The 22,323-nt window shown below is 35.9% G+C and overlaps 1 protein-coding gene across 1 annotated transcript in view; it reads left to right on the top strand.

Annotated features, from left to right (window-relative positions):
- Window positions 1–22,323, top strand: part of CDC73 (cell division cycle 73) — a 129,955-nt gene that overhangs the window by 33,651 nt on the left and 73,981 nt on the right. The gene's annotated exons all lie outside the window — the stretch shown is intronic.

Genomic DNA, 22,323 nt, shown 5'->3' with positions numbered 1-22,323 from the left:
TTTGGAGCTTTTCCCCCAAATTTGTTGCTTGGGTTCTATAATGTTTAAGAAACACTAGGTTAGGCCAGGCGCAGTGGCTCATGCCTGTAATCCCAGCACTTTGAGAGGCCAAGGCGGGCAGATCACTTGAAGCCAGGAGTTCAAGACCAGCTTGGTTAACATGGCAAAACCCCATCTACTAAAAATACAAAAATTAGCCAGGATGTGATGACGTGTGCCTGTAATCCCAGCTACTCCTGAGGCTGAGGCAGGAGAATTGTTTGAACCCAGGAGGAGGAGGCTGCAGTGAGCCAGGATTATGCCACTGCACTCCAGTCTGGGTGACAGAGTGAGACTCTGTCTCAAAAACAAACAAAAAACCCCACTAGATTAAACAGATTTTGTGGTTCAGGAATCTCATTGTTTTTAATGTATGAGTATCTAAATTGGAAGAATATTCAGTCTTTCTCAAGCTTATTTAACCCCCCGAGTTTGCCCCTACCCTAACACCTAGGGAATATTCTTTGAAAGGACTAGTGTTTCATAGAATCAGGTTAAGTAAAGCTATCTCAGAATTATGTGTTAGAAGTAGAAACCATTCAGTGGGGGAAATAACAATATATTTTCATGGTTTCATTTTGTGATAGGGTCATATTAGACAAAGAATGTCACTTGATAAAGTTTATTGTATAGTAAATAAGAGGATATAATGAAGATCTGTTTTTGTTAGTTTGCAAGGAACCAATTTATGGTTCCACTGGAGAAATAATCAGATGGTGATCACAGTTCACTCTTATTAATAAGGATTTGGTAGTTGCCTTGAGAACAACTTCATTTTAACCTGTCTAGCCTGTTCATATTTAACTGGAAGGGTTACAGACTCTAACCTCTATTTGTTCTTAGTGAGTATCATTGACTCTTGATTACCTTTACTGTCTTCATTTTTGCAGAAGCATCTCACACCCTGCAATTATAGAGATTAAAAGCTTTCCTTTAAGATCTTTGCTTGAATTTATTCCAACAGTCATCATAGTTCTTACACTAAGTATGTTTTGGGGAACGATTTTTTTTGACAGTAAGTAAACTTAGGTAGCTTTATATAATTTGTTAGAGGTGTGATAATATCACCATCAATTCTCAGGAGGATCCAGAATCTCAGTCTGTCAACCAGGTTATATTCTTAAAAGCAGGAACACATACATAGCACTCTCCCCACCCCACCACTGTTTTATAAAGCTTCCTTCATTCCCATTTGGTTATTGATTAATTTGTTGTTCATCTCTGCTTGAAGTGTTACGGGAGTGCTATAGTAGCAGTAATGTTCTGGAGTTGAGTGTAGAGTTCAGCTCTGCAGATAATGGAGACTCTTTTAAAAGCTGTCTTCCTTGGGGCTCTATTTCCCTTTCTTCCTCTTTCCTTTAGCAAATATTCGTTGAGTGCATGCTGTGTGCCTTGCAGTGTGCTGAGTGCTGGGACATCAAAGATGAACAAAACCAGATGTGTTCGTACGGACTTTATGATCTGGTTGGGGAGGGACACATTAGTCACACTATAAAATTGTGACTATGACAAGTGTTAAAGGTACGTTGTGCAACAAGAGCCTAAAATTGGGGGATTTGTTGCAGGAGTCAGAATACTTCATTGAGGAGGTAATGCTTGAATAAGATCAGAAGTTTATGTAGGATTTAACCTGTTGATGATGACAGGAAAACACATTTTAGGAGCAGTGAACAAAAAGCAGTAGTAAAAGCCCTGTGATGGGGAGAGTGTGGGGAGTAGAAAGATTTGAAAGAAGACTGGTTATTGTATATATTTTAAGGATGCTTGTAGGAAAGTTTGTTTTTCTTCTTCCTGCCTGTTCGTAAATGTTAGTGGATTATTACATTACATTGCACTAACGTTTATGAACAGTCAGGAAGAAGAAGATGGTAAGGTAGATCATATGTCTCTTTTAGCATGCTTCTGGTGGAGTCATTCATTGTGCCAATCTAAATGTGGCCACAGATATGTTTTATTAGGCATCCATTATAATTTAAGTTTTTATCTTATTCACCACCATTTAAAAATTAGAGCTTGTCACATAAACAGTCTGGATTTCCAGCTTCCTTAAAATCTATCTGGCATGACTGCGTACTGGGTCTGTAGTCTCACATGGCAACAGCCACATCCACCTGAGCAGGAGCTACCTCCTTTAGATAAGAGGTTTTCTCTAGATTGCCACAGGCCTCATTACTCTGTTATCTTTTACTTAGCCTTCTTTACTTATTTCTGCTACATCTATAGACGGCTTTGGCCGTCCAGTTTGAAATCCCTGCTCTAGAGGCAGCACCAGTTTGTTAAAGATAAGTTAATCAGTTGGAAATACAGCAAATATAAGGCTTTGAAGTCAGTGCTGGCTTTGATTTTCAGTTCTACCATTCATTCTCCTGCTTGTGAAGTTGAGGAGGTTATTTAACCTTTCTATCAGTGATTTTGTTTTTATTTTATAATATATATAATAGAACTTACATCATAGTATTGTTGAAGATTAAGGGAGACACTGTATAAAATGCTTAGTACAAAGAGGCTTAACAAATGGTAGCTACTTGTATTATTAATTTATGATTCTGTAAACTTAATTAGATGTATGTGTAAATGTAGGCAACTATATAGCTTTATTGTACTTATAATTTATTATATTTATTAATATATGTATTTAGTATTAATGATAGAATTTTCATTCAAAGTTATAAAGACTAGTTTATATAAATTTTATGATAGTCTTTTTCTCTCAAGTAATTGGGGTATTTTTGCAACAGCTATGTATGTTTATCTTATAGCAGAGATCTTTTGCATTTGAGAGAAAGTAGCTGCAAATAAGTTGTATAAAGAGGGTAATAACTAGGTTGGCCTTTTCCATCCATCTGTTGGGACTCATACATAGAAAGTAATGTAATTTCTTTAGTTTTAAGTTACTGATTTTCTGGACAGGCATGGTGGCTCACAGCTATAATCCTAGAACTTTGGGAGGCTGAGGCAGGAGGGTAGCTTGAGGCCAGGAGTTTGAGACCAGCCTGTGCAAAGCAGCGAGACCCTGTCTCTAAAAATAAAAAAAAAAAATTAAGTAACTTTCATCTGAAAAGTATATAAAGTGTTCAGGATTTTAATATGTAGTTACATAATTATAAGTAGGAATATTACTTTTATAAAATGTTTTTTCTGTACTCTGTGTTTAGACTGGCATATTATTCTATTTGAGAATATTATATTACACTTTAAACAATTTTCAAAACTTGTTGCTTGTCTTGATATTTCAGGAAACAGAGTGGTTCTATCATGTGTCCGCCTAGCAGTATAAAGGTGTACCCCTTAAATGAAACACTATTTTTTATATATATGTAAAAACTGTTTACAAAATGTAAAAATTAAGATAGTATGTATATAATAGTCCATTGTATCCCTTAAGTTTTGAAAGTTTATTTTATATACTTGTTACCTGTTACATGAACGTATTATGTGTTACGGAACATATATCCGTATTAGCATATTATCTGTTGTATACAGTTTTTTGTTAGATATGCATTTTTCATAGACTTTTCTAAGAAGCCATCACGTAAGTGAATAGGCAATATTTTTTTCTCTTTTAGCACAAAGAAGCTCAACAAATGGTACTTGTAAAAAATCCTTTATATCCCTTTTATAATAATTTTCCCCCTTGTGATTTTTTCCAACTTTTTTTGACGGGGGCAGATAATGTTCTGGTTATAGATTTGGACCAAGTCTTAATATAAGGGAGATAAAAGAGAGAACTTTCTATTATGATTTGTTGGCCTGTTTGTTACAGCAAATTAAGCTTCAGTTTTCTCATCAGAAAGGTGGTATAACTTCCTTAGGGATTTGTTTTGAGGTTTAAATGTATCCAGTTACACCTTGTTTAGCATTGCCCTTTTCACTGCTTCTTTAAAAGTTTATTTTGTTTTTTTATTACTATTTTTGAGATGGAGTTTCACTGTCTCACCCAGGCTGGAGTGCGGTAGCATGATCTCAGCTCAGTGCAACATCCGTCTCCTGGGTTCAGGTGATTCTCCTGCCTCAGCCTCCCAAGTAGCTGGGATTACAGGCGTGCACCACCATGCCTGGCTAATTTTTTGTATTTTTAGTAGAGACTGTATTGGCCAGGCTGGTTGTGAACTCCTGACCTCAAGTGATCTGCCTGCATCAGCCTCCCAAAGTGCTTGGATTACAGGCGTGAGCCACCGTGCCAGGCCTCCTTTCACTGCTTTTTGATTGTAGTATGGAATTAATTGTAGTTATTGCATAAATGTTTTTATATTAAACATATATAATATTTTGTAAACGTTTTATACTGAATAATACAGATATACTCTTTTTCTCTAATTGGCTAGTATTTAGACTGAACACTTATTTAGATGGGTAAATATTAAATCATTTCGTGCCTTCCTTGTAGTAAGAGGTGTTAGAATCTGATTTAACCTTAATATTTTGCCAGCATTATTAGCATTTTGGTGCTAATGTACTTCAAGAAAAATGAATTACAGCAACAACATATTCATGTCAGGGAATTTTAATACATATAAAGCAAATATTATTTTTATGTGGTTTAGTTTATATATCTTAACTGAGATTTATTGAAAATCCATTGCACGCTGGTTGATACATTTTGTGTAAGCCTGTACAATTCAACTCAATTTAGCTTTGCATTTTGTTAAAGAATAACTATTAGTTTACCCAAAACATATTAGAGGTTTTAGTTAATATCTGTAACATAACTTTTAAAATTATTCTACCGATGACTATGGAGTTAATGCCACAATCACAAAACACTTGAGATTTATTTTAGAAAGAAAGAAAAGTTATTGTTGCCACGTATATCAGAGTAATCTTGAAATCAAGATGACTAATAATTTTTAGTAATAAATTTAACATCACTTTGTTTTAAAATGCTGTAATATTGATCGTTGTAAGAATAGGAAACATAGAAACCAGTTTGGAAATATATTTTGTTAAATAACAAAAATTTATACTATGAAACATAGTTTTGGTTACATATATTCTCTTATAGTTTAGTATGTAATGCTGTAGTTATAGATGACTTTCAGAATTGCACAAAGATTTTAGTTTTCTTTCAGCTTAATAGAGCTTTTTATTCCACTTTCTGTTTACCTGCATCAGTGTAACTTTAATTCAATTTTAACAAAATTATTGTCAGTGTTAAACATATTTTATAACTTTTAATTTCCTACTACTCCTTGTATTTTTAGATTAACCACTGCTGTTCTTTAACATACAAATGCTTTTATTTTCTGTATTTCTCTTTATTATTTTGAACAAATATTAATCTTTAATGTCCCTTTTAACTTTATGACAGATGTTTTAAATCAATTGGTTCATATGAAAAAAACCTAGTATATTTAATAACATGCTATATTTGGGTGTTTGGGCATGTCCTTGATGGGAACTTTTCCATTGGCTATTGCTGGCTGAACATTAGTTTGTTGGATCAATTTCTCGGTCTTTGTAAATTGATTTAGATTTTTGAGTGACTTTTTAATCTTTTATATAATTCCTGCATTCAAATTTTTTAAATTAATTGTCTCAGTATTTTTGTCTTAGTATTCATTGAAGTGTCTAGTTAGTTCATCCCCTTTCCCCTCCCCCATCCTACCAAACCTCATTTGATCTTTAATTCTAAGTTTTGGTTTCTTTTCCAGGTCTTTTTCTTGATGGATGTTTCTTTTAGTGTTGTTCTTCTTGTCTTTCCTGCTTCTCATGTTCCTCTGTGAGTGACTGTTCCCATGTTTTTTTTAAATACCTGTTTTTAAACTCTTACTTGCTTCTGGACTGGACAAATCTTGCTATTTAGAAACTAAGTTCTTATTTGAAATTTCAGAATGGTGCTTTGCACTGAATCCATTGAAGACATATTCACTTGAAATGCTTAGAAATGAAAAATTTTAAGATCTTACTTTTGTTTTAATTAGAGACAAAAGTCATACCATAGAACTCAGATAACTCTCTCACTGTTGAACTTGTCATATTTTATGGGTGTCATTGAAAAAGCTTTTATTTTTACATTTAGATTTTTGAAACTGTATATAAGATCAAATTAGTTTTATTTTGAAATCAAGTCAATTTAACTTTATACGCACGCATATATATTATTATATAATATATAATAGATAATATATAATAGATAATATAATATATATTATATGATAGATAATATATATAATATATAATATATAATATATATCTATCATATAATATAATATATATTATATATTATATAATATATATATTATATATATTATATAATATATATTATATATATTATATAATATATATATTATATATTATATATACTATATATAATATATATAGTATATATGATATATACTATATACTATATATGATATATACATATATATCATATATAGTATATACTATATATCATATATACTATATATATTATATATTATAGTATATAATATATATATTATATGATATATATTATATGTTATATATTATATATATTATATTATATCATACATATTATGATATACATATATATCATATATAGTATATATATATATGAAGACAGAGTCTCTATCGCTCAGGCTGGAGTGCAGTGGCACGATCTCAGCTCACTGCAGCCTCTGCCTCCCAGGTTCAAGCAATCCTCCTGCCTCAGCCTCCTGAGTAGCTGAGACTACAGGCATGCACCACCACGGCCTGGCAATTTTTTGTATTTTTAGTAGAGATTTCACCATGTTGGCCATGCTGGTCTCGAACTCCTGACCTCAAGTAATCTGCCACCTCAGGCTTCCAAAGTGCTGGGATTACAGGCGTGAGCCACCACACCCCGCCAGTTTAACATTTTTACACATTACAATTAGAATTGATTCAGTCTTTTATCATCCTCTACAGTGAATTCTGGACATTATCAATCCTGTAATCATTTACCTCCCCAAATTTGGTATTTTTGGAGAGATGCTCCGGTTTTTCTACAGTGTCTTTTTGTCATTTCTGTCTTATGTGTGGTGCCATAAATATTCTGGAATTGAATTCCTAATATATTTCATTATACCAAACTTGAGAACTAAAATAAAGCAGCTTTTTGATCTTTCAGAAGTTACTGAATTCTTACTTGTGTTCTATAGATGGCTTTTAGAAAATAACACCCCATTCAGCTTCTGATAGGATTATAATATTTTAGTAACTTATCTAGCTATACAAGGTATTTCACAATATCCTTAGGAATTACTGAGTTTTAGAGTGACAGAATAATTACCAATTATTCTGATAGTAAATTTGTAGGTACATTATAATTCATCAAGAACTTTGGGTGGGTGTGTGTGTGTGTGTGTGTGTGTGTATATATTTTTTTTTTCCCCCCTCCTAGAAAAGTTAACAGGCTGGGCGCAGTGGCTCATGCCTGTAATCCCTGCACTTTGGAAGGCTGAGGCGGGTGGATTCCTTGAGCCCAGAAGTTCGAGACCAGCTTGGGCAATTTGGCAAAATCCCGCCTCTACAAAAATATTCAAAAATTAGCCGAGTGTAGTGGTATGTGCCTGTAGTCTCAGGTACTCAGGAGGCTGAGGCAGGTAGATTGATTAAGCCCAGGAGGTCAAGGCTGTAGTGAGCCATGATTGCGCCACCACACTCCAGCGTGGGCAACAGAATGAGACCCTGCCCGCCCCCCAAAAAAAGAAGTTACTTTAAGAAGAAACTTCAAGAACGTAACTATTTAAATAACTTGATATTGGAAAATATTTTTCTTTACCTAGGTTAACTGCAGTAGACATAAATCATCTCATATTTTCCAGTAAATTGATAGATACCAATTTTGGGGCACCTGTGATAGACATTTGTATTATTTCTAACTTTCTGAGTCATTATTAATATTTTTGAAAAGTTTGTATAACTTTTAAAGCTTTAAACATCAGTGTAAAAAGGCTATAGTATGGTAGATTTTTTTGTTTTTTGAGATGGAGTCTCACTCTTGTCACCCAGGCTGGAGTGCAGTGGTGTGATCTGGATCAACTGCAACCTCCGCTTCCCAGGTTCAAGCTGTTCTCCTGCCTCAGTCTTCTGAGTAGCTGGGATTACAGGTGCCCGCCACCACACCCAGCTAATTTTTGTACTTTTTAGTAGATGGGGTTTCGCCATGTTGGCCAGGCTGGCCTTGAACTCCTGACCTCAAGTGATCGGTGGCCTCCCAAAGTGCTGGGATTGCAAGCATGAGCCACCATGCCCAGCCCAGTATAGTAGATTTTACAAAACTATGCTTCATTGTGTCATACTGGCAGTATTACATTTACATTTTATATTAGAACCCTCTTGTAGATCATCGAAGACTAGTCCACAGTACATAGTAACTGGTTCTAAGTGACTGAATAATTTCAGTCAACATATTTTCTGTGTAACAGATCAAAGGAGAAATAACTGCTGGTGATGAACAGCAGTGTAGAGGTTTTGTTGCCTATGGTTGATCAGCTGCCTGAATCCTGAGTTGTCTCATAGGGTGGCATTATGTTAGTAATTTGCTGTAGCCCAGAGAAAGGCTGAGAAACTAAGTAATGTTAGTATACCATGAGAAACTGATTCATTTTAATTAAGCTTATGAGAGTAGCATTTGAAATCAAATGCTGATTTATTAATTTGCAGTGATAAATGTAATTAACAAGGGCACTGGATTCTCACCTCTAGCACATAACATGTTCTCTGTGTAAAGCTACATTGGAAATCACAGTATACTGTGCAATGAGCATATAATAAATTATATCCTTCAAATGTTTAGTGGTATTAAAGTAGTCTGTTATTTTTAACTCTTCATTAAAAAAAAGGACTTGTTGCAAGTCCAGGGTACCTTTCCCCTTGGGCACTGCTTAGATAGGTTTTGATTTGCCATTGTGATTTCTGTTCCTTGTTGTGTCTGACTAATCCCTTGCCAGATGGATGTGATGTGTTATTTCTTTAGATGTATAGATTACTGAGTCAGCTTTAGGACTGTGTTTCATTCCATTCTATTTGATTTGTTAAAAAGTGTTGGTGAGGGAACTAGCTCTTTTGAATTTGGGATTTATAATGTAGATATCCAAAGGATCTGATTTGTCACAGGAGAGGTGAGGAGCGATAGACTGACCTTTCTGCAAGTTTGAGCTGTAAATTTAGGATTAGTCACATTTAGCTTTGTTGATTTGGAAGGGGAGAGAAGAGCAGGGATTTCCTGCTGGGTTTTGGAAATCTTTCTTTCTTTTTAAAGAGATGAGGTCTCACTACGTTGCCCAGGTTGGACTTGAACTCTGGGCTCAAGTCATCCTCCTGCCTTAAGTACCTGAGATTGCAGGTGTATGCCACTTTCCTCAGCATGGAAATCACTTTCTCTACCTTTCACTTATTACAGGTTGATAGTCAAATTAATGAGGCTTCTTAAACCTCACCCTCCCAATTAGTAATTTCAGTGCTGCAAAGACATTACAATTTAAGTGTTTCTTAGCATTGTATAAAAGTACTTAAGATTCAGAATGCAGTCAATATGAGTAAAAAATCAAATATGGTTAAAGTGCAAATAAAGTAGTATCATTGTAAAGTACAAATAGAGAAGTATAAAGAAGACTTTATGTATCAGTAGATAAGTAATAATTATATGTTGGGATGAACGTTTTACACAGTCTCAGGATGGACACATTAAAAAATTCTGCTGTGACATATTTGAAAGACGTGAAGATACATACAGCATAAATGCAAAGCATGAAATATTTTTCATAATTGGTGGATTGTGTAAAAGTTTTGTTTACATTTTACTCATTTGATTATATTTACATAAAATGTATTTAGTGAAATTACCAGAACCATTTTCAGTAATAGAAGAAAATAATTAGTCTTTTTCTCTCTTTCACACATGAATGCATGCACATGCATTCATATCTCTCTCTCCCTCCCACATATGCATAAAATTGATCAAAATGTGGTTGAGGTCTCCACTGGTACACTTAAGCTGAGCATGCTAACATTTGGTCTGTAAGGAACAACCTACCATTTTTATATGTGCCCTTATTTACTTACACTGTATTGATATTTGGTGTTTGCCCATAAAAATAAGCCAGCCATCCTTTCACTATGAGTTTTACATGTAAGTTCTGTTATGCCTTGTAATTTTAGGTTGACTTTGTTAAAAAACAATTATCAAGTTAGTCATAAAACCTAGTTTCCAAAACCAGTGTTTGTTATCTAAGCTGAACTCTTAGAAACTTTAATGTGAAATTATTTTTAATGATAATATAAAAATGAAGAGTCAGGTATGAGCAAAAGTAAGTAATATAGCAGGAGTTTGTATAGTTTAAGTGCATTTTTTTTTCTTTCTTTCTTTTTGGAAACAGGGTCTTGCTCTGTCACCCAGGCTGGAATGTAGTTGTACAGTTAGAGCTCATTGCAGCCTTTATTTCCTGAGCTCAATCACTGCTCCCACCTCAGCTGGGACCACAGGCATGCACTGCAATGCCCAGCTAATTTTGGTATATTTTGTAGAGACACGGTTCACTGTGTTGCCCAGGCTGGTCTCTAACGATCCTCCTGCTTTGGCCTCTCAAAGTGCAGAGATTACAGGTGTGAGCCACTGCGCCCAGCCTTAAGTGTGTTTTCATTATTGCCTTACATTTTTTAGTCTACAGTGATTTAAAATGGTTTAAATGTAATGATTCAAGTTGGGGATTGACAAACCTCTTCTTTAAAGGGCCAGAAACTAAGTACTTTAGGCTTACAGGCCGATAGACAAAACCACGGAAATTATGTAGGCGCTTATGTAACAAGAGATAAATCAAATTTTCACACTTTTTTTCTTTTTTTTTTTGAGACCGAGTTTTGCTCTTGTTGCCACTGGAGTACAATGGAGTGATCTTGGCTCACCACAACCTCTGCATACCAGGTTCAAGTGATTGTCCTGCCTCAGCCTTCCCGAGTAGCTGGGATTACAGTTATGTGCCACCACGCCCGGCTAATTTTGTATTTTTAGCAGAGACGGGGTTTCTCCGTGTTGGTCAGGCTGGTCACAAATTTTTAATGACAAGTACAATGCATGATAATAATTTGCAATACTGATTTGATAATGAGAATAATGGAATTTCTTTTTGGGTGTGAGGGAACATTTTGCTTAATTGAAGTTCCAAGTTAGTGTTCTCTATGACCAAAATTGATTGCAAATTCATCAATGCTGGTTTATAATGAGATTTTATGTATTATTTCAAAATTCATTAACTATGTAATTGGGGAACTTCCACATAACCCTCCTTTGGCAGTGATAAATCTGCAAATAATCAAGAAAATAGTGTAGTAGAATTCTTAGATGGACTAAATTTGCCCATCTGAGCTGTTTTCAGCTCCACACATAGTTTTAACTACTATTTGTTTGGTAGCATCAGCATCTTAATAGATTCCCCTTCAGGTTGTACTTCATTAGTGTTTTCTGAACTACTTTGAAATTACTCCTGCCTGTAGTTTTTTTATGTAGGCTACTCATAGAGGCTAATTCCTCAGCCACTTCAAAACATGATTTGGACTCCTCGAATAAACCATAACTGAGTGGTATTAGTAACATGTTAACAAGCGCTAAAGAAAACCACTCAGTCATTTGCCTTGACTTCTGATTGACAATTGATGTTGCTACACCATGACCTCAACTCATTAAGCAGTAGTGAAAGGCTAATAGTCTAAAACAAATTTATTTCCTCTGAATACATTTTTTGATTGCTTTAATCAAATCAAATTTAATTAATTAACCATAGATTAACCATTTTCCTTCCCTGGCTAACAAGGAACCTCTCAAATTTGCTTCACAGCCTAATTTTAATTTTTTAATTTTTGTAAAGAAATTTTGTGATGAGATAATCCATTTTAAAGTTTTTAATTTTTCTGACCATTCCTTTCATGTGAGTTGGGAATGTTGCAATGAGTGCTTAGTCTGGTAATATTTATATTGTATTCTTTTAGCACAGTTGTAGTGTCATTGCATTAGATGGTAAACAGTGCTTTGCCATCTAATTTTATTGTACATTAAAGAACATACTACTTTTCTTGTGTTTTTTTTGTTGTTTTTTTGAGATGGAGTCTCACTCTGTTGCCCAGTCTTCAGTACAGTGGTGCAATCTTGGCTTACTGCAACCTCTGCCTCCCGGGTTCAAGCAGTTCTCCTGCCTCAGCCTCCTGAGTAGCTGGGATTACAGATGCCTGCCACCACGACTGGCTAATTTTTGTATTTTTAATAGAGACAGGGTTTCACCATGTTGGCCAGGCTGGTCCCAAACTCCTGACCTCAAGTGATCTGCCCGCCTCCACCTCTGAGTGCTGGGATTACAGGTGTGAGCCACTGTGCCTGGCCTCTTTTTGTTTTAATGTGATGAGTAGGTACCAGCCTCTTTTTGTTTTAATGTGATGTAGGTACCAGTAATTAAAAAAATAAAATTCAGATGTCCTTATGTGACAAAATGCTTGGCACACAAAATGCTGTGTTTTGCATTCATCCAGGAAATGTTTGCTGTGTGCCTGCTGTATGCTAGGCAGTATTGCAGGCCCTGGGGATATAAATAGGAGGGAGGACAAACAAAATTTAGTGTTACATGCTTTTTGGAGGATTAAAGTAAGGTAAAGCAATATAATTGCATTTTTTGTGATTTGTATTGTGCCAACTGGCAGTGCTAACTAAACCTGAGAGTACCACATAAGGTTTCTGTTGTCCATGTTTAACTCTGCCTTTTTTTTTTTTTTGAGACAGAGTCTCTCTCTGTCACCCAGATGGAATGCAGTAGTGCAATCTTGCCTCACTGCACCCTCCATTTCCTGGGTTCAAGCAGTTCTCTGGCCCAGCCTCCTGAGTAGCTGGGATTACAGGCGCCTGCCACCATGGCTGGCTAATTTTTGTATTTTTAGTAGAGACGGGGTTTCACCAAGTTGGCCAGGCTGGTCTCAAAACACCTGACGTCAGGTGATCCACCCGCCTCAGCCTCCCAAAGTGCTGGGATTACAGGCGTGAGCCACAGCGTCTGGCTGACCTCTGCTGTTTTAAAGGCAGTCATCAACAATAGGTAAATGAATGAGTTTGGTTGCATTACAGTAAATCTTTATAGATGCTACAATTTGAATTTCATATAATTTTTACATTTTAAATAATACTTTTGATTATCTAGATTTTTTTTTCCAACCATTTAAAGTGTAAAAACCAGTCTTGGCCTGTGTGCCATACAAAAACAAGTAGCGGCCTGGATTTGGCTCACTGCTGTATTTTGCTTACTCTTGACTTAAATTTTTATCAGTGGATATGGAGGCAACTGTTTATTTCTAATTCAAGTAATTAGTACTTGTCTCATTTTATGTCTTTAGAAATTGATGTTTAGATGAATTTTAAGAAGGATGCTATTTAAACACACCCATACCTGGCATATGCATTAAGTAAAAATATGAACTTTAACATTCAATTTGTGAGAATGATGCTGGGTATGGTGGCTCACACCTGTAATCCTAGCACTTGGGGAGGCCAAGGCCGGTGTATCACTTGAGGCCAGGAGTTCGAGACCAGCCTGGCCAACATGGTGAAATCCTGTCTCTACTAAAAATACAAAAATTAGCTGGGTGTGGTGGCACATGCCTATGATCCCAGCTACTAAAGAGGCTGAGGTGGGAGGATCACTTGAGCCCAGGAACCAGAGGTCGCAGTGAGCCAAGATCACATCACTGCACCCCAGCCTGGGCGACATAGCAAGACTCTGTCTCAAAAAAAAAATAAAAAATAAATTTGTAAGAATGGAGGCAGTTGCATAATGGCTGATGCCTATGTACTGTAGATAAAATTACTTTCCTGTTTATCTTATGAGATGCAAGAATATTAAATGAAAATTGCTAATGATGAATTTGGATTTTATAAAGCAATAAGAGGCAATGCTGTAAGATGTATTTCCAAATGAGTTTTTGAAAATAAAATCCTGACAAATATTTTTTCTTAGTGTGATCCCTTTTGTAATTTTATTTCTTTTTTTTAAAACTTTTATTTTAAGTTCAGGGGTACATGTGCAGGTTTGTTACACATGTAAACTTGTGTCATGGGGGTTTGTTGTACAGATTATTTCGTCACCCAGGTATTAAGCCTAATACCCATTAGTTATTTTTTCTGATCCTCTCTCTCTACTCTCCACCCTCCGACAGGCCCCAGTATGTGTGATTCCCATCTATGTATCTGTGTATTATCATCATTTAGCTGCCACTTATACGTGAGAACATGTGGTATTTGTTTTTTTGTTCCTGTGTTAGTTTGCTAAGGATAATGGTCTCTAGCTCCATCCATGTCCCTGCAAAGGTTATGATCTCATTCTTTTTTATCACTGCATAGTATTCCATGGTGTATATGTAACATTTTCTTTATCCAGTCTATCATTGATGGGTATTTAGGTTGATTCTATGTCTTTGCTACTGTGACTAGTGCTGCAGTGGATATATGCATGCATGTGTCTTTATAATAGAATGATTTATATTCCTTTGAGTATATAACCAGTAATGAGATTGCTGGGTTCAGTGGTATTTCTGTCTTTAGGTCTTTGAGGAATCACCACAGTTTCTTTCACAATGGTTGAATTAATTTACACTTTCATCAACAATGTGTAAGCCTACCTTTTTCTACACAACTTTGCCAGCATCTTGTTTTTTGATAGCCGTTTTGACTGGCGTGAGATGGTATCTTTATTGTGGTTTTGATTTCCGTTTCTCTAATGATTAGTGATGTTGAGCTTGTTTTCATATGATTGTTGGCCACATGTATGTCTTCTTTGGAAAAGTGATCATGCCCTTTGCCTACTTTTTAATGATTTTTGTTGTTGTTGTTGTTTATTTGTTTAAGTTCCATATAGATGCTGGATATTTGACCTTTGTTGGATGCATAGTTTGCAAAAATTTTCCCATATTTTGTTGGTTTTCTTTTTACTCTGTTGATAGTTTCTTTTGCTGTGCAGAATCTCTTTTGCTTAGATCCTATTTGTCATCTTTTGCTTTTGTTGAGTTACTTTTGATGTCTAATTATCTCATCAAGTAAGTGCTACACCCTGAACTGGAGGCAACATCTTTCTAAACCACATCTGTGAGCAAAGGGGGCACAGCCACATTTGGTGGGAGATGCATTTCAGCATCAGGAGGCAGTTAAGTCTGCACAGGTTATCCAAGGACTATATGGATAACTCACAAGTGTTTACCCCTCCAGAGAAAAGCCCTGTGTGATAACTGCTGTCTTTCAACTGTGGAGACTGAGGCACACACTGGCAAGCAAATTGCTTTAGGAACTATTGGCAAACAGGATCAAGAAAGAACTAGCCTCTGCTGAACACTGCACATGGTTGAGCCTGTGTCCCAGCTATCAGGGTATCAATCTGTCTAGGTCCCAGCTATATTCCCAGTACCTGGCACAGTTCTTGGGACAAAGTAGATACCTCTATTCATTTTCTATTGTCACAGTAATAAATTACTACAAGTTTGGCAGCTTAAAACATTCTCTTACAGTTCTGTAAATCCAAGGTTCAGGTATATCGTGGCTTAGGGAGAGGCCTCCACTTAGAGTCTCACAGACTGAAGTCAAGGTGTCAACAGCAATGTTTTCCTTTTGGGAAACTTAGGGGAAGGACCCACTTCCAAGTTCCTTCAGGTTGTTGATTGAATTCAGTTCCTTGTGATTTTAAGACTGAGGTCCCTGATTGTTTGCTGGATGTAAACTGAGGGCTAATTCAACCTTCAGGAGGCCACTTGGTTCATGGCCTCCTTCATCTTGAAAGTCAGCATTGGTGGATACAGTCCCTCTCATGCTTTGACTCTCCCTTGTTCTTCTTCTCTTCTGCTGTGTTTCTCTCTGACTCTTCTCCCTTCCTCTTAAGGGTCCATGTGATTATACTGGGCCAATCAGGAAAATCTCCCTATTTTAAAGTTATCTGCAAAGTAACTTTGCCATGTAATGTTAAAATATTCACAGGTTCTGGGGGCTAGGGCGAATGGAAATCTTTGGAGAACCATTGTTCTGCATACCACCACACTCAATCAATATTTTTTAATAAATGAAAAAAAGATGTATTTGTTAGTGTTGGAAGAATAAAAATTTTATGAATTTTTGGTTGCTTAATGTTAAACAGAGTTGATTTTTGTTTGTTTTGAGACAGAGTCTTTCTCTGTCACCCAGGCTGGAGTGCAGTGGCATCTCAGCTCTCTGCAACCTCTGTCTCCTGGATTCGAATGATTTTCCTGCGTCAGCCTACCCAGTAGCTGAGACTACAGGTGTGCGCCACCACACCTGGCTAATATTTGTATTTTTAGTTTAGATGGGGTTTCACCGTGTTGGCTAGGTTGGTCTCAAATGTCTGACCTCAAGTGATTCACCCACCTCGGCCTCCCAAAGTGTTGGGATTACAGGCGTGAGCCACTGCGCCCGGCTGATTTTTGGTACCTTTTTTTTTTTTTTTTTAAGAAAATTACTTAAAATGAGTAATATTTATGCTAAGATATCCAACTGATTTATAACAGCATATGATAAAGTTATGAGGTTTCTTTTTTTTGTATTGACTTGCAGTGGAAAGATAAGCAGTTGATTGGTGAGAGACTGCTGAGTTTGATGACAGATTAGGAGAGCAGGACAGTATAAATAGATTAGGGAAGAAGAGAGAATTAGTGAGCCAACCTTCCTGCAGGTTATAGAGCCTTTTATGTGTTCCTACCTTAAATATGCTAAGATCCGAGAGATGGATAGTTCATCCCAGTTAACATAAATGAAGAGTTCTCTTTCAGTTCTTGTCATTTTTTTGACAATCCGGGAACCATCTTGTATGACCCACTTGCCTAAGTCAAGCATTCCATCACTCTTCCATTCAGACGTTTTGCTTTCTATCAGTAGTGAAGACTACAGTTACCTGGCACTGCATCCTTTTTCCCTCTTCCTTTTGCCATCCTGTGTTCTGAATTGTCAGGTCCACCTAAATAGAAGGCCTAAACTTGATTGTTACTTGGTAACTTAAGACTATAAGATTATTGTTCCTAAACCATTGCTATATCTAATACCAAGATGTACCAGTTTGATCAAAGACTTAATTTTCTAGGCCCAGACAACTGACATAATGGATTTAGGTTTATTTTTTCTTTGAAATGAGTGCATGAGTGCCTTAAGATAGAGTACATAGTCAAAAAATATGAATACTATAGCAAGTTTTAGGGATTCTTGCAGTCTTCCTGAGCACAGTGGTGGAGAAAAGAGGAAAATCCCTGGTTACATTGCACACTCATCAAGTCAGGCAACCTGGCCTAGGGCAACATAAGCCTAGAGAAAGGAGTCTTGTTCTCTGGTTTGCTCTCTGCAGGTTGTGCTTTTTTGTGATCTTTTTCCTTTAGAGAGGCTCCTTATTGTGAAGCAGCTGTTAAAAGGGTATGCCTTATTCTATTTCTTTTTCTTGGTTTTCTTAATTACTTAATTATAAAACATTTCTAACGTAAATATAATGAGAGAAAATAGCACGTGATCTTCCATCTTCCCATCACACAGATTGTATAATTACCATTTTTAAAGGCTCTCCTTATCTGTTCCACCTCTTCCTTTTTTTTCTAAAGTATTTAAATGCAAAATCTAAACACTGTGATTTTGTTCCTACACACTTTGCCTCTCTTAAACATATGGACATCTTTTACATAGCCACAGTGCCATTGTATACAACAAAATAAATAATATTGATGTAATCCTAACACACAGTTCATTTTACAGTTTCGATTTCCTGAAAATTGTCTTTTTGTAATTCGTTTGTTGGAAATAAGACCCAAACAAGCACCATAAATTGCGTTTAGTTGTTAGGAATCTCAAGTATCTTTTGCTGTAGTTCATAATTTTTTTGTGCCATTGGTGCATTTGGCAGACTGGAAATCCTATGAATCCTCTTTCTGAATATATTTTTAAGGCATAAAAGAAAATACATAAGATAAAACCAATTGTATTTAAAGTAAAATCAAGATATTTTTTAAAAACACATTTATGACATGATTTGTGCTTCTTTACTAATGCATTATGTAACATGATCTAGTGGCAAATTTGATAAATACCACATTTTAGAAGTCTAATGAGCATATGTAATTTTGGGATATCTTTATTCTAATATGTTATGAAAAAATCTGATTTTTGTTGGTGGCAAAGTTATAACCATTTATAATAATAATACTGTGGTTTATCTGCATTCCTGAAGAAAGTCTTAATTTCATTAAGAGATTAATGAAAATAAAATTGTAAATTTTTTTCCCGTTACATTTCTTCTGAATTCTATCCACAATTCCATGCTCTAAAGGGGCAGTACATATTAAGAAAGGTCTTGGCTACAAGTCTTCTCGGTGGCTTTTTCTAAGTTTTTCAACAACTTGACGAGTTCTTTACCTCGTAGCCTTTGTCCTTCCAGTTGTTTGTCTGGAACATTCTTCCTCTTGCTCTTAATAAGACTGATTCCTTCTCATAATTCAGATCTCAGTTCATCAGCCACTTTTTCAGGACCCTTTTTCTTCTAGTTATCTTGTTCATTTGTTTTCTTTGATTATCTTTCTTTAAATATATGAATTCGAAGGTAGAAACTATGTCTTTCTTGCCTTCCACTATATCTCCAGTACTGAGAACAGAGTATTTTGCATGTAAATGTTGCTTGAAAAGTATTTTCAAATGAATCTGAAGCCTATGTTATACATTATATTTTTAGTTATTTTCCATACTTTCATATGGGTGTAGAGTGGTAATTGTAATTCATTATTACTGTTAATGATGCTTTGTAATATATAGGCCCTCAAGTGCCACTTGACAATCCTTTCATACATTGCTTGATGATTCTTTATTACATTGTTCCTGGCGAATCAGGTTCTTTATACAGTGTTTTCTTTCTCAGTAAATGGCACTGTCAGTGTTCAGGCCAGTGTTCTAGGCATCATCCTTGTCACTTACTCCTCTCTCATCTCTAGTATCCAGCCATCATGAAGGCCTGTAGACCTTACTTGCTGACATCTCTGGAATCCCTTCTCTCCATGTCACTACTACCCTTTCTCACTATAGAGAAAACTTGATTTGATACTGTAAAACATTTTCCTTTAAATGAAATGAAAATGCTTTAAACGAAAAGGGTGAGACTGTTTCATTGAGTCAAGTTGTAATTCACTATTCCTTATCCAGGAATTTTTTGTTTTTTTCTTTTAAATAAGTCTCGAGGGAGAGAGAGAATAATTTACAGTGAGATAGAAGGTATGAATGGGATCAAAAGATTGGGTAGAGGGATTAGCTTTAGCAAGGAAGAGAATCATTTATGGGCCTTGTAGCTGGCCAAGGGTTTTAGGGATTTTGGTATATAGTACCTTGAGAAGCCATTGAAGCAGTGGGATGGCATGCCTAGCTTTGTGTTTTGAAAGTAACATTATGGCTGTAATATTGGCAACAGATTGTGTGGATATGAGGAAACTGGCTATAAAGGTATTGGAGTAGTTAAAAAATGAGTGATGCTGTTTTAAATAGGGGCAAGATGAAGAAAAGTAGATGGATTCCAGTAGGGATCCAAGTAAGTCTTTGGGTTAAATGGATATGGGCAATAGCAAGAGAAAGAAGTGGCAAAGGTGATGATAGAAGATAACTTAGGTTTTAGTTTATATTAAGTGTACATGACTTACAGACATACAGACACAGTTGGCACTCCATATCCGTGGGTTCCACATCCGTAGATTTAACCAACTGCCGATCGAAAATATTAAAAACAAAAAACCCAAACCCAGAACGCCTGTGCTGAACATGTATAGACTTTTGTGTGAGTTATTTTTTTCTTAAACAATACAGCATAACAACTATTTATATAGCATTTAGATTGTATTAGGTATCATAAGTAATCTAGAGATTACTTACAAGTATGCAGGGAGGATGTGCATATTTTATATGTAAACAGTATGCCATTTTATAAAAGGGACTTGAGCATCTGTGGATTTTGGTGTCTGCAGAGAGTCCTGGAGCCAATTCCCCACAGATACAGAGGTATAATTGTACTCTAAATTAGAGGTTTTGCTTATGACCTTTGATTAAAACTTTACTTTTGTAAAAATCAAGTTTACTTGTCTTTTTTTTGCTCAGTTATTAGCTTTCTCTCTGAAGTATATAGGAGTCATTCTCTTCCCTCTCTTGCATGAATCTGTTAGGAAGAAGATTGTAGTTATTTTTTTTTCCATTAACCTTTTCAGAAGACAAACAGATCCCTGATAAGGGAATAAAATTTTAAACACATTTTTAAAACAAATTTTAAATGTTAAGCAAATGTGAAACATTGGGCTAGTTTTCTTTGTTCATTAATTTCTAGGCTCAGACAACATCTTGCATTGTATCAGGCCCAGGTAGTCAGTTTTTGTGGTTACTTTTGGGGCTGTGTTGGCCCTCCCTCATGGTGGTGTGACCCTAGGAACATAGGCCCCTAAACCGTTTCCCTGATCTTTTCCCAGTAATAAGGCATTTATTGCAACATAGCATCAACTCCATTATGTTGTATACACAAGAACTGTTTTGCTTTTTTGAGGCTTGGTCATGGATACTGATTATGAACAGACAAAAAATCTTCAGCATGTCCTCTTTAGGAGAAGTTGTCCTTGGATCCATTTGCCAAGGATTTGTTCAGGTGGCATAGCAGACAGAGGACATTGTCTTACAGAGCATTAAAGAATCATCATAGGAGCAGCAAACAATTTTATTACTGTAAAATTTGGTGGTAGTGGGTTTTCTATCCCATTTTAGTATTTAATATACATCATCTGCCTTCTGGGATTAATGTCTAAATGATACATTGAAATTCTTGGAGATGCCTTAGAAATGTCTGTCAATAGGAATTTTTTTTCTAGTTTTTAAGGCTATGTTAATCTCATAGTGAAATTTCCTAGTTAAACAGTAAAAAATAGAAAATTTATCCAAATAGTCTGGATGAACTGGTTTTACCTTCTCATGACAAAATGGTAGGTGACCAAACAGTAGGGTGGGTAAATGCAGTTCTACTTTTATCTATTAAAAATTAGCAGTTGTTCTTTAAAAAGAAGCAAATTTTATAATTTCTAAGTGCCACCTGCCTGCTGTTTGCATTTGTGCCTCAGGGCCCAAAGAAGCAAGAGATAAGCAGTAATGTGTATGTTTTGCAATGGTTCTTGTCACCATTAAACAACAACTGAAAAGAAGGGAAAATAATTGGGGGATCAGATATACTCTCTTTTCTCTTGTCTTTATTGCTCCTAATATCAGGTGCCCCTCCAGTGTGTGAAAATGGTATGAAGCCTGGAGGCCTGGCAAAGGGTGAAGAACAGAGAATGGGAATATAAAGGGACAGACCATTTTTGCTCAGCTCTAGACTTTTTTTTTTTTAATCAGCTGTCATATGTGAAATAATAGCAGAACAGTGTAATGATTAAGAACATGATCCTCAGCCGGGCGCGGTGGCTCAAGCCTGTAATCCCAGCACTTTGGGAGGCCGAATCACGAGGTCAGGAGATCGAGACCGTCCTGGCTAACACGGTGAAACCCCATCTCTACTAAAAATACAAAAAAAAAAAAAAAATCAGCCGGGCGCGGTGGCAGGCACCTGTAGTCCCAGCTATTCGGGAGGCTGAGGCAGGAGAATGGCGTGAACCCGGGAGGCGGAGCTTGCAGTGAGCCGAGATCGGGCCACTGCACTCCAGCCTGGGCGACAGAGCAAGACTCCGTCTTAAAAAAAAAAAAAAAAAAAGAACATGATCCTTGAAATGGAAATCTGCTGCTTTACTAGCTGTGTGATCTTAGGTATTTAACCTCTTACACGAGTCCTTCCTGTCTTAGTGTTGTTCCCGAGGGTTGTATGAGATCATGTATGTAAAGTGCTTTAACACAGTACCAAGCATACTGCTTGTACAATCAGTAAATAGTTTCTACTGCTGTTATTGGTATTAGTTTTGTAGAATTTGCTGGAAATAGCACATTAATAAAATTGCAGTTGAGATTATATGTGATTATGCTGTATACAAAGAGGTGTGAGGAGAAATCTCAATTATTTGGTTGAATTAGAATTTCACCACTTATATACTTGATGAAAATAAATAAGTATTCTAAGTATTGAAAGTTTTGGTGTGTTCATCTTCTTAAGTACCTATTAACACTTTGAACATAAAGATTAGTTATTTGTGTACCCTTTGACCAAAAGCAAAGCTGTCATTTAAAATTATATTTTTATGTATATAAAAATCACATAGTGTCGGGATGAAGAAGACACAGTTAACAAGTGGTGAGATGTTTATATACACTATCAGCTTATTTTGCTTAAGAAAATG

Source organism: Pan troglodytes, chromosome 1 (genome assembly GCF_028858775.2).
Source record: "Pan troglodytes isolate AG18354 chromosome 1, NHGRI_mPanTro3-v2.0_pri, whole genome shotgun sequence".
NCBI classification, from domain to species: Eukaryota; Metazoa; Chordata; class Mammalia; order Primates; family Hominidae; genus Pan; species Pan troglodytes.
Note: the sequence above shows the minus strand (reverse complement) of the source record. Positions and strands in the feature narration are given on the sequence as shown.